The sequence below is a fragment of the Uloborus diversus genome, chromosome 4, assembly GCF_026930045.1.
Source record: "Uloborus diversus isolate 005 chromosome 4, Udiv.v.3.1, whole genome shotgun sequence".
NCBI lineage: Eukaryota > Metazoa > Arthropoda > Arachnida > Araneae > Uloboridae > Uloborus > Uloborus diversus.
In genome coordinates this window covers 63,489,451-63,500,758 of record NC_072734.1, presented here as the reverse complement: position 1 = coordinate 63,500,758, position 11,308 = coordinate 63,489,451, and positions in this window count along the sequence as shown.

Sequence of the window (11,308 nt, the reverse complement as noted above, 5' to 3'; positions counted from 1 at the left end):
ATCCGACTTAAAGGGACACTCTCCTGTTATCTTTACCACTACTAGGTGAATAAGAAAAATAATAAGAAATTAAAATAAAATAACAAAATTCAAACAGTGGAATCATTAAAAATCGAGACAAAAAGGGTTCTATGTTAAGAGCCATTATTTTGAAGTTCAGACAAGGTGTGGCAGTGACCATTTTTGATTTTTATAATTTTTGTATATGTCAAAGTAGGTCATGAGAAGTGAACATTCTGATATTTTTAGCCTTCCAAAAAAAATTTTTTCGCTCGTTAAAAATTCCCAAAGTTTGACGTTTTGCAGCGCTTTTTAGAAAAATTCTAAAAGTCGCGTTTCAGTGCGCTTTAGCTCTTTACAGAAACACCACCCCACGGTTATGTTTATATTTATTGGTTGTACTGTATCTAGTGATGATGACTTCATAGTTATTTTGGTTGGGGGTTGTTGCTTTCTTCAGATAAGGGGTCGCAAAGTATGGATTTTATCCGTTTTCGCGCAAGTTGAACCTGCGTTATTTCCCCCAAAAAGCCACCCCCCGAAAAAAATGTAACATATACTGAAAGTTTATACTATGAAGAGAGTAAATGGCACAAAATTTGTTTGAGGTTTAATTTTTTTTAGGAGAAAAATACCCTGATATTTTTCAAATTATCAAAAATTGTGCTTTTTTGATCGCAATTAACTCAAAACAGCATCACTAGGAAAAAAAAAACCTTTTATATATTATGGTACCTGGCTATGTGTAAAGCATCATGAAAAAGAAAGCAGCATGGGATCTCTTCTTGTTTTCCAGAAAATAATTTTTTTTGTAGCTCATTTTATGCGTTTTCTCGTACGTAAAACATGTGTCCAGTATACAGATTAGATCTTCTAAAACTTTAAGGATGTAGTAAGAATGTATATATGTGTGTATAGAAAAAGAAAAAGACTAGAAATACTTTATTTTTCTAATTTTTACAAATTGATGGTATTTTAATTGCAGGTAATTCAGAAAACGATAAACCCACAAATCCATATCATATATATATATATATATATATATATATATATACAGTAAAACCTGTAAAGTTGACCACCTGTCTATGTTGACCGCTTTTGTCAGGAACGGAATTAGCCCTATCTCATATAATGAAGGAAAACCTCTGTAACTTGACCACCTCTCTATCTTGACCACCTGTCTATCTTGACCACTAATGTACGCCAAGTTTGGTCTGGAGTATTGTAAAAAACACTTTGTAAGTTGACCACTTGGTTTATTTTTTAAAACTTTCTTCAACATATTATTTTATTTTATTATTTATTTATTTATAATAATAATAATTTTTTTTTTGACAGCTTTCAAAGAATGTTTTTAATGCTTTGATGACATACTAGCATTTTACTAACTAAACAGCAGCATAAAGCTTATGCTGCTTTTTATTCTCCAAACTTGTTTTTCATTTGTTGTTCTATTTGAGATAGCTTTTTTTACTCTGTTTAATGAAAATAGGTGTCAGTAGAAAAGTTCAAAGTCTTTTCTTTCAGTTGCAATACGTTGTGGCAACACAGGAATTCTGCTAAAAAGAGCAGGCCCGGATCTATACATTTTGGCCCCCCTGCAACAAAATATATAGGGCCTCTCCCTAGTGGCCAGCAGTGTCTATTTGAAAAGCGAATAAGCCTTAGTACTAGTTTTTTTTTTCTATTTTTTCAACAATTTCTAGGGCCGTTAGCCCCTTTAAGGACGCGGGCCCCTCGCGCTGCGGGTACGCAGATCTGGGCCTGCTAATGGGTAAAGTTGCATGTTTCTGGCGCAAGGGATTAAGAGATAGGACATTTTAATTTTGCCTTTATGAACTGCGAGAGTCGAGCTTGTTGCTCTTTGTGCTATAAGTTTTACATAAAAAGGCTTCAAAAAGAAAGTTAGGGGAAATTGAGATAAATAAAAAGTATGAAATATTAAAAGTAATTAAAAATAGAGAAAGCCAGAGAAAATTAGCTGGCATTTATGGAATTTCTAAAACTACAGTGTCTAATATAGTTAAAAACAAGGGAAAAATAACAAAAGTATTTGAATAGTATTTTTAATTATTGTTTCACTTTCAATAATGTTAAACAATGAAAGTGGAGCTGAACAGAAAAGTAAGGGTGAATTCCTCAAAAAATGAATACATGGTGCAAGAAATGACAAAAAAAAAAAAAAAAAAAAAAAACATTACCGCCCTTTATAAGTTGACCACCTGTCTAAGTTGACCGCCAAAGTACTGCACCGCAAGTGGTCAACTTACACGGGTTTCACTGTATATATATATCATGAACAATATCTGCTTCACTTTCCTCTAAATGTCTATTTTCTATGTCATTTTCAAATACCTCTAAAAGGCTGTCAGTTCTTGATAAATCAATATTACTCGCTTTTTCTTGCTTGGGATATCAGCTAAAACAGTTTGAATTTGATTTTTTGTCAGATATTCGTTCGGTTGGGATATTTTTATGTCTTCAATCATCTCTGTTCTCATTGCATGTTCTACTTGGTCGGACGTCTGTTTTCTGCCGGTTTTTTACCATAAAGGAACTTTTCATAAAGAAATTCTATTTGTTTCAATGAAAATTGTGTACTTTTACGAGTTGAGAGAGCCCACCCCTCACATGAGATTTCCAAAATGTTTTCTTCTTTGTATTCTCTTTTGTTGCAGAACATGCAATGAGAATAGAGATGATTGAAGACATAAAAATATTCCAACCGAACGAATATCTGACAAAAAGTCAAATTGAAGCCGCTTTTAACCGATGTACAAAGGAAAAAAAAACGGATAATACTGATTTATCAAGAACAGACAGCCTTTTAGAGGTATTTGAAGATGACATAGAAAAAAGGCATTTAGAGGAAAGTGAAACAGATATTGTTCATGATATTTCTTCCATTGCTACGGACATAAATAAGAAAGAATTATTTTGGGATTGATACGATAAATCTATATATATATATATGTATGTATATATATATATATATATATATATATATATATATATATATATATATATATATATATATATATATATATATATATATATATATATATATATATATATATATATATATATGATATCGATTTATCGTTTTCTTAATTACCTGCAATTAAAATAACATCAATTTGTAAAAATCAGAAAAATAATGTATTACTAGTCTTTTTCTTTCTCTATACACACATATATACATTCTTACTACATCCTTAAAGTTTTAGAAGATCTAATCTGCATATTGGACACACGTTTTACGTACGAGAAAACGCATAAAATGAGCTACAAAAAAAATTATTTTCTGGAAAACAAGAAGAGATCCCATGCTGCTTTCTTTTTCATGATGTTTTACACATAGCCAGGTACCATAATATATAAAAGGTTTTTTTTCCTAGTGATGCTGTTTTGAGTTAATTGTGATCAAAAAAGCACAATTTTTGGTAATTTGAAAAATATCAGGGCATTTTTCTCCTAAAAAAAAATTAAACCTCAAACAAATTTTGTGTCATTTACTCTCTTCATAGTATAAACTGTCAGTATATGTTACATTTTTTTCGGGGGGTGGCTTTTTGGGGGAAATAACGCAGGTTCAACTTGCGCGAAAGCGGATAAAATCCATACTTTGCGACCCCTTATCTGAAGAAAGCAACAACCCCCAACCAAAATAACTATGAAGTCGTCATCACTAGATACAGTACAACCAATAAATATAAACATAACCGTGGGGTGGTGTTTCTGTAAAGAGCTAAAGCGCACTGAAATGCGACTTTTAGAATTTTTCTAAAAAGCGCTGCAAAACGTCAAACTTTGGGAATTTTTAACGAGCGAAAAAATTTTTTTGGAAAGCTAAAAATTTCAGAATGTTTACTTCTTATGGCCTACTTTGAGATATAAAAAAATTAGGAAAATCAAAAATGGTCACTGCCAAAATTTCCGTTTTTTGTCTGAATTTCAAAATAATGGCTCTTAACATTTTTATGCGTTTGGTGTGTCTATATATACTATATGTGTGTGTGTGTTAGGGCAATGTGCTAATCCGGGCCCCTCCCGAAAAAAAATTCTGGATACGGCCTTGCCCTGATAAGTCCTCGGCTAAGAACACAGGCCACTTTCCTGGAATCGTAGTTTTTCCTTTCTTTGGGGGGGGGGGGGGGGGTCGAAAATCCTTACTAGACTGGGATTTTTAAGCTAGTGTTTAGCGCTGACCACCGAGGAGGAAAGCAACGTCTCTACAGCTAATTTCATAAGTTTTATATGCAGTTGTTTGTTTTAGCTTTGAGTTTTAGAGATAACTATAGTACAGTGAAATTCTGTTACAACGAACTTCAAATTACCAGAAATTTTCTTCGTTGTAATGAGGTTTTAGTAGTAATGAAATTCAAGCAACGTAATGGAAATCAAATTGGAACTGAAAACTTTCTTTCGTTGAAACAGATATTTCGTTGTATCGGTATTCGTTGTAACAGGATTTCACTGCATATATTTCTGATAATATTGCTGTTTTTTCTCTGATAGCTTAACATTGTAAGGGGGTTACAACCATTAACTAAAAGAAGCAATACAATTTATATTATAATGATTCGTTCTTTTTACGCTATTTTCAGGATATTAGCTACGACCTGACTTGAAAAATCCTGAATAATGTTTAATCAATTTTTACAAGAATATAGATGAATTAGACTTAAAGAGAATAAAATTCCCTATAAAATGAGATCAGAACGAAGTTTCTATAACGAATAGTTTTGGTTTTACAGATGAAAAACTACGATTTTTTGGTAAAAATTGCCATTTTTCGTAACTGTAGCCTCTTTGCGGCACGTGTTAATATCATCGAAATGACTTGAAACTTTCCAAATCACATTTTCTAGTCTATTGGCACATTTTAGGGAGGTGCCGCAAAAGATTAGTTGAAAAAAGTTTTTCCCCATGTACCTTGTGACCACCCTAATATGCAGTGGCGTAGCTAGACCCGACTTTCGGGGGGGTTACTTCTTTTATATATATATATATATATATATTATATAATCGCTTGGAATTTTTTCCTTTTCTTTTTTTTTTACTTTCTCTTCTCTCTTCTTTTTCTCTTTTTTTTTGAGACTAACGTTTCGGGGGGGGGGGGGTTTTGTCCCTAACCCCCCCCCCCCCCCCCTTAGCTACGCCCCTGCTAATATGGACGCAACCTGGAGATGGTTTCCGCTAGAGAAGCAGCATCTTGAGGCCGGTCGACGGTGGTGCTGCAGAGGGAGGGGGGGGGGGAAATAAAATCAAAGGACGCCAAAACAATCAAATAAGAACAAAAAACAATGTGATTGCTCAAAAAAAAAAAAAAAAAACAGCAGCAAATTTCCCGGACCTCAAAGTAATTTTGTACAAAATTTCAAGAATGTAGGTGCTACAGAGTCTTCTGGACAGCACCGCCGTCCCGTGCAGACCCGCCACAGACAGAATTTCACAATCTCTTTGACTTTACTTTTTTAAAAATTCTATAAAGAGATAGCATAAAGTAATTTTTTATAAAAAATCAAAAAAAAAAAAAAAATCAATGACACAAAGTAAAGGCTATTCAATCATAAGGATATTTTTTGCTCCAAAAAATTAATATTTTTTTTTCAAAAAAAAAAAAAAAAAAAAAAGTTCATCTGTGATCATCATTTGAAAAGTTTCAGTTGACTTTAATCCAAATCAATGCCTGCTTAAGATCAAGCCTTAGTTTGTTAACTTTTTAATTACTATTTTTTTCATTGTTTTTAGCAACAATCAAAAAACGGAAGTGTAGGCATTCTGACAGAGCAAGTAACTTATTATAAGGTAGATCTTTTATACAAATAGATTTTAATTCCTGTAGTTTTTTATTTTTTTACATGAAAAAAACGGAAGAAATTAAAAATGATCCAGCAACCCATGTTTGTCAAAATTCCCTTAAGAACATAAAACAAACATTTTGACTGAGCAAAATAAGAAGTTTTTATCCCCTTTCCCCTAGATTTTATTAATCGCAGTTTACTTTGTTAGCAGAAACTTATTTCGCTTTATTAACTTTGGTCTAGTTACTAAAAATGGAAAGATATAGCATTCAAAACAACTTTTATTTTCAGGTGAAGCTGGTTCAGAGTTTGAGAGAAAATCAGAAACTGTTGCCTAAATATTATCAATGGAAAACTTGTTGAAAAGAAAGCGAATAGTAGGGAGTAAAATTTATATGCCAGTGATAAAGCGATTTTGCGGATGTGCACTTTTGACACATAATATCCAACCATGATCACAGTTGTTTACCTATGATTTTTTAACAAATATATATATATATTTTTTTCAGGTGCTCAGGTGACTACTTTAGGTTCTAGAAACACAGCTGAAAAAAATTAATTAGTCTAAGTCAGTGATTCTTAGCATTTTCATTACACCCTTCCGAATCCTAAGCAGACTACATACGACAGAAATAATACTTTCACAACCAGTATTTTTGGTGGAACGAGATGTGAACCCAAAAGTTTTCTTATTTAATTAATCTAATTATAACTACAAATATGATATTTCGATTAATTTTCACTTGCTGTTCACGGACAACTGGTTGAGAACCACTGTGCCATGATCTAATGCAGAATTATAAAATTACAGTTTCCTGACCGTAGGCTGTACAGGATAGTCTTCTTTTTAAGCAATACAGTCACTATTAACATATATATGTATAGATATGTATCGCTCATTTGGAAGAAAAGTGCCACAATACGAACTAGTATGATTTGTGGCCATCACGAAATTTTCTTCTATATCTTTCTTATAATTCTGATTCCTCCCTATGGTTGACGAGGAAGCAACATTCCCAGCAAAAACAAAATCACACATGCAAAAACTCGACGACCATCCAAATGTCCGAATTATCGCAAAAAGCAAAGCAAAAAGAGCGAAAATTGAAAGTTATTTTTAAAGCCTGTTCCTGTTAGGGGCAAAATATGGACCAAATTTTGTTTGATTCCGAAAGTTTATTTCTGGGTAATAGCAGGCACGCATAACTCAAAAAACGTCCCATTGCTCCACCCCCCGTGGAGGAATTCGCGCCAAAAACCAATGGCCCCAAATTCACATAGGGGCACGTGTACCAAATTTCGTTCGATTTCATGCGGTATAGTTTTTGCTGTAGAGTGGCCACAAAAAGCTGGTCACACATATACGTGACACACACACAGACAGACAGACGTTTTCCAAAATATGTCAAAATGGACTCCGCACACCTCAAAACGTTCAAATCTGTCAAATTTCGAAAATTTGCAAGAATCCAATACTTTCTTTTATATATTAGATATAGAAGAAAGTAAAAAGTGAAATTTTACAGAAGCGTTTGAAGTTGAATTCTGCAGGCAATTTGCATCAAGAAAAGTAAGTTTGCTGCGCTCTCTAATAGTTAGTATTCGAACAAAAAAATCTGTCATTGTTTCCAAAAGATAACGTCCTTTGAAGGCCTTTAAGCGAAAACAAGTAGTTCCGTCCAGAACTAAACGAGCCTACTTTCCCGTTTACCAATTTCGATTTTTCTTTCGGACGTCAGCTAAATCTCTGTGGATTTAGGCAGCATGCCAAACAATTATTTTTTACCTTTTAAACAATTTTCTTAGAGCGAAATATTTTTGCGTCAGTGCCGCCTTCCCTTTTCCTGCCTGAGGGCCGCAACTCATTTTGAAATAATTCTCGCGAGCCTGAACATATATAAACTTTCAAAACAGTTTATTCTTTTCTGAATAACATGGAAAAATATGGAAAAGGAAAGAGACTTACAAACAAATAATTGTTGTTATAATTACTTGATACTTTTAAAAGTAAATGCATGGTTTTCAAAAACCAATTTCTGAATATTTGACTCAGCCTTGTATTATCACTATTCGCTCTTTTCGATTTGTAGCACATGGAACAAATCGACGGGCCACACGAATCAACTTTGCCGGCCGTAGGCTAAGCACTACTGTTTTACGCCAAAGAGAGTTCATTCAGAACAAATGAAAAATAATTGTCCTAATATTATCGCGGTGAAGCTTTTTTTTTTTTTTGCGCAACTTAAAAAAAAAAAAAATTAAATGTCTAAAAGATTTATAACCCTTGTAGATTTTATGCCCTTCATTTACCTCCACTTTGAGATGAAAATTCATTCACGTGCATAAAAACATTCTTTGTTTACTTTGTGTATCAATATCCCTGAAAAATCTACATTACCTGTAGAGCTACTTCATTTTCATCAGTTGTTTAAAAAATAAAAAGAAAGTAATTTTGTACAAGGAACTTAAAATGGTAAGGTGTATCATAACTTTTTTTTGTGCTACAAAACATAATTTTTAAATGGAAACCAAAAACAAGTTGCATTACAGAAATACTTTTATTATTATTTTCATACCAGTAAAAGCAAGTCTTAATAATAAATTTCGTAATGATCTGAGCATACACTTAGATTTTGAGTATTTGAAAAAAAAATCTTATTAAAAAATTTAGTACCAAATCGTACTTATTTACTTCATCGTAAGAATTTTTTTCTTTTTATTTTACAAAGCATAAAACGAGAATGAATGTGCAATTAAACCAAGAGTTTACAGAAGTAAGTTTGAAATTCACAGTCAAAACAATTACGAAGCAGATCAATGCATATAAGTGAAGATTAAAAGATTTTGTACAAACTAAGTAGCTGTCAATACTCGAATCCAGGAAACTGGGAGAAATTTTGAAGTTTCTGGTAAAAACGTTTTATATTGTTTAAACAAGAAAAAATCTAGAAGTACAAGTTTAAAGCACATGTGTTTCAAAATAAGTACACCATAACTATAAAATAAAACTTGAAAAGTAAAGTATGCAGATGGAAAAACACAAATCAGTATTTTAATAATACATTTAAATCAACATTTATACTTCAAAAAAAAAAAAAAAAAAAAAAAAACAGAGTTATAAAGATAAGTAAATAATTATTGACTTTATAATGCAAAACCATACTAGGTCGAATAAATATAAAATTAGAAAAATGTTGTAATGTTTAATCTATGCAATTTTCCGCAGTCAACTATTAAAGGTGTAAGTTACATAAATTAATAGAAACATTTTCAGTTCCATTTTATATGAAGAAGGAATAACCCTTAACGTTGTTTTTAAAATAAAAGCAATAAAGTCTCCTAAAACATAAAAGCATTCATTTGATTCGTTTCACAAAAACATATGGTTTGGAATAAACGTTAGCTGTCATGAATTTCCACTCGCGCCTTTAAATGAAATTTGGGAAAAAAACTCTAATTAAATGAATAAGGCATAACAAATATTCACTAAACAAAATATACCACTTGCATTCAAACTTGAAAACAAATTAAGATAATAAGCGAAACACATTAAATTTCAACTCAATCATAACATATGATTATAAACCATCATATTTTGCAAAGTATTAAAACTAACAGTAGTAACTATAACTAGATTCAAAATAGTGAGTTTAATGTGCATTCAATGAATTGGTGATATCCTTATTGAAAAGCAACAGTAATTTCCAATTAAATATTATTCATTCGATCGACCTATGTACAAATATTTTTGATAACAACATAAAACTGATGCAAATTACATAGAGGCCTATAAGTTTAAAATAGCTGTATTATGTACTGGATTGCTCAAGTTATCGAAAAAAATTCACACTATCGAAAAAGCGAGGAAGACGTTCACGTAGTGAAGTAAACGCACAAAAAAAAAAAAAAAAAAAAAACAAGTTATAAAGCTAATCAAAATTGACACTACATACATGGCTTAATAAAGGTATTTTTCCCTTCATTTGTTCAGAATACTTAATAAAGCTGAAGTTCGAAGAAATTTAAAAGAAAAATCATAAAAACTCGATGTGATATATAAGCAACATAACACAAGTGACAAAATTGCATTTCATTCTACGGTTGAAAATCGAATGTATTCTAAGAATACAACAAGTGAAGCAAAATATTACGTTCAATACTGTTTTAAACGTTATGAACAATTTCACAAAATATGAAACAAATACATAGAAATATAAAAATGTAAGCAGTTAGATGAATTTATCGGCACACCATTTCCAGAAAAATATGGTGAGAAACATTAACATATTTCTTAGGTACACATCTAATATTTCTTGGATTCAAAAACAATTATTAAAGCGGAGGAACATTTGATGAAACAGTAAAAAGTTATGAAAATAGTACACGAACATAAAGAAATGACATAGAGTGTCTTATGTAAGTTTAACCCAAAAAATATCAAATGCAAGAAGAACCATTTTGTCTCCAACTGATTTCAAAGCTTTGAGAATAAATCTGTTCAATTTTCAATTTCTAGTATATATTGTAATTTCGTGTTTCTTTAAAACTCTCAATTACTATTACACGTCACGCCAAACACAAATGATGTACATTGTCATAACCACACAAAGAATACTATTATATTATATAAATACATTGATAAATTATAAATTCAAGTTTCGGAGAAAGCGAATATAATAAAAAATTCAAATCACTGAAACACTGGTGAAAAATTAAAGCAGCCAAGAACGCAAAAAACAGGTAATTAGCTTTATAAGTATGGAAAATAGTTTCAAAATTAGAAATACATCGGGAAAAAATCTTTTCCTCTTTTTTTTGCTTCACAAAATAACTTTTGACATAATAAAAACAATAAGGAAACGCAAATAGATGGTTTACCCTTTTTAGAGGTGCCAAGTATAACGATTTGCCTGTATAACTTTCGTATTCGCAGCAAAATTACGGTGTTATGAACATTGGTAAAACGTTATGAAAAAGTCAAATTTTGATCCGATAATGTTTCTAAAGTTTGACAAATTACTCCCTTTTAAAAATCTGAAGCAAAATTTTCGCGGGAAAATGTGTTAACTACCATTCTTTCAATTTTAATCATTTTCATCAAGCTAAAAAGTCAGGATCGTCGCTCTTCCTAGTGGAATTCATTGACCGTCCCGCGTATGATGCTCGGAAAACGACTGCATGAATCTGGCAAGCCTATTTTTGAATAATGCTAATATCTATTTAAATGAATCATATCCGTTTTAAAATACATAAAATACTATTTTAGACAATTCACTGCATCTCGTTCACTGACTTTTGAAGCAGAGTACAACTAAGCTTAACTCGAGAATGTTGGATGTTTTTTTTTTTAGTTTTTTTTTCCTGGATTGCTGCGCGATTGTTTATTAATCCTTAATTAATTATGAGTAGATGGCAAAAGTCAATTCGGGAAGAAAGTTCTGAACGTGGGATTCCTGATTGTTATCAGAATTATAGTGATGACACAGTCCGACCTTGGAAAA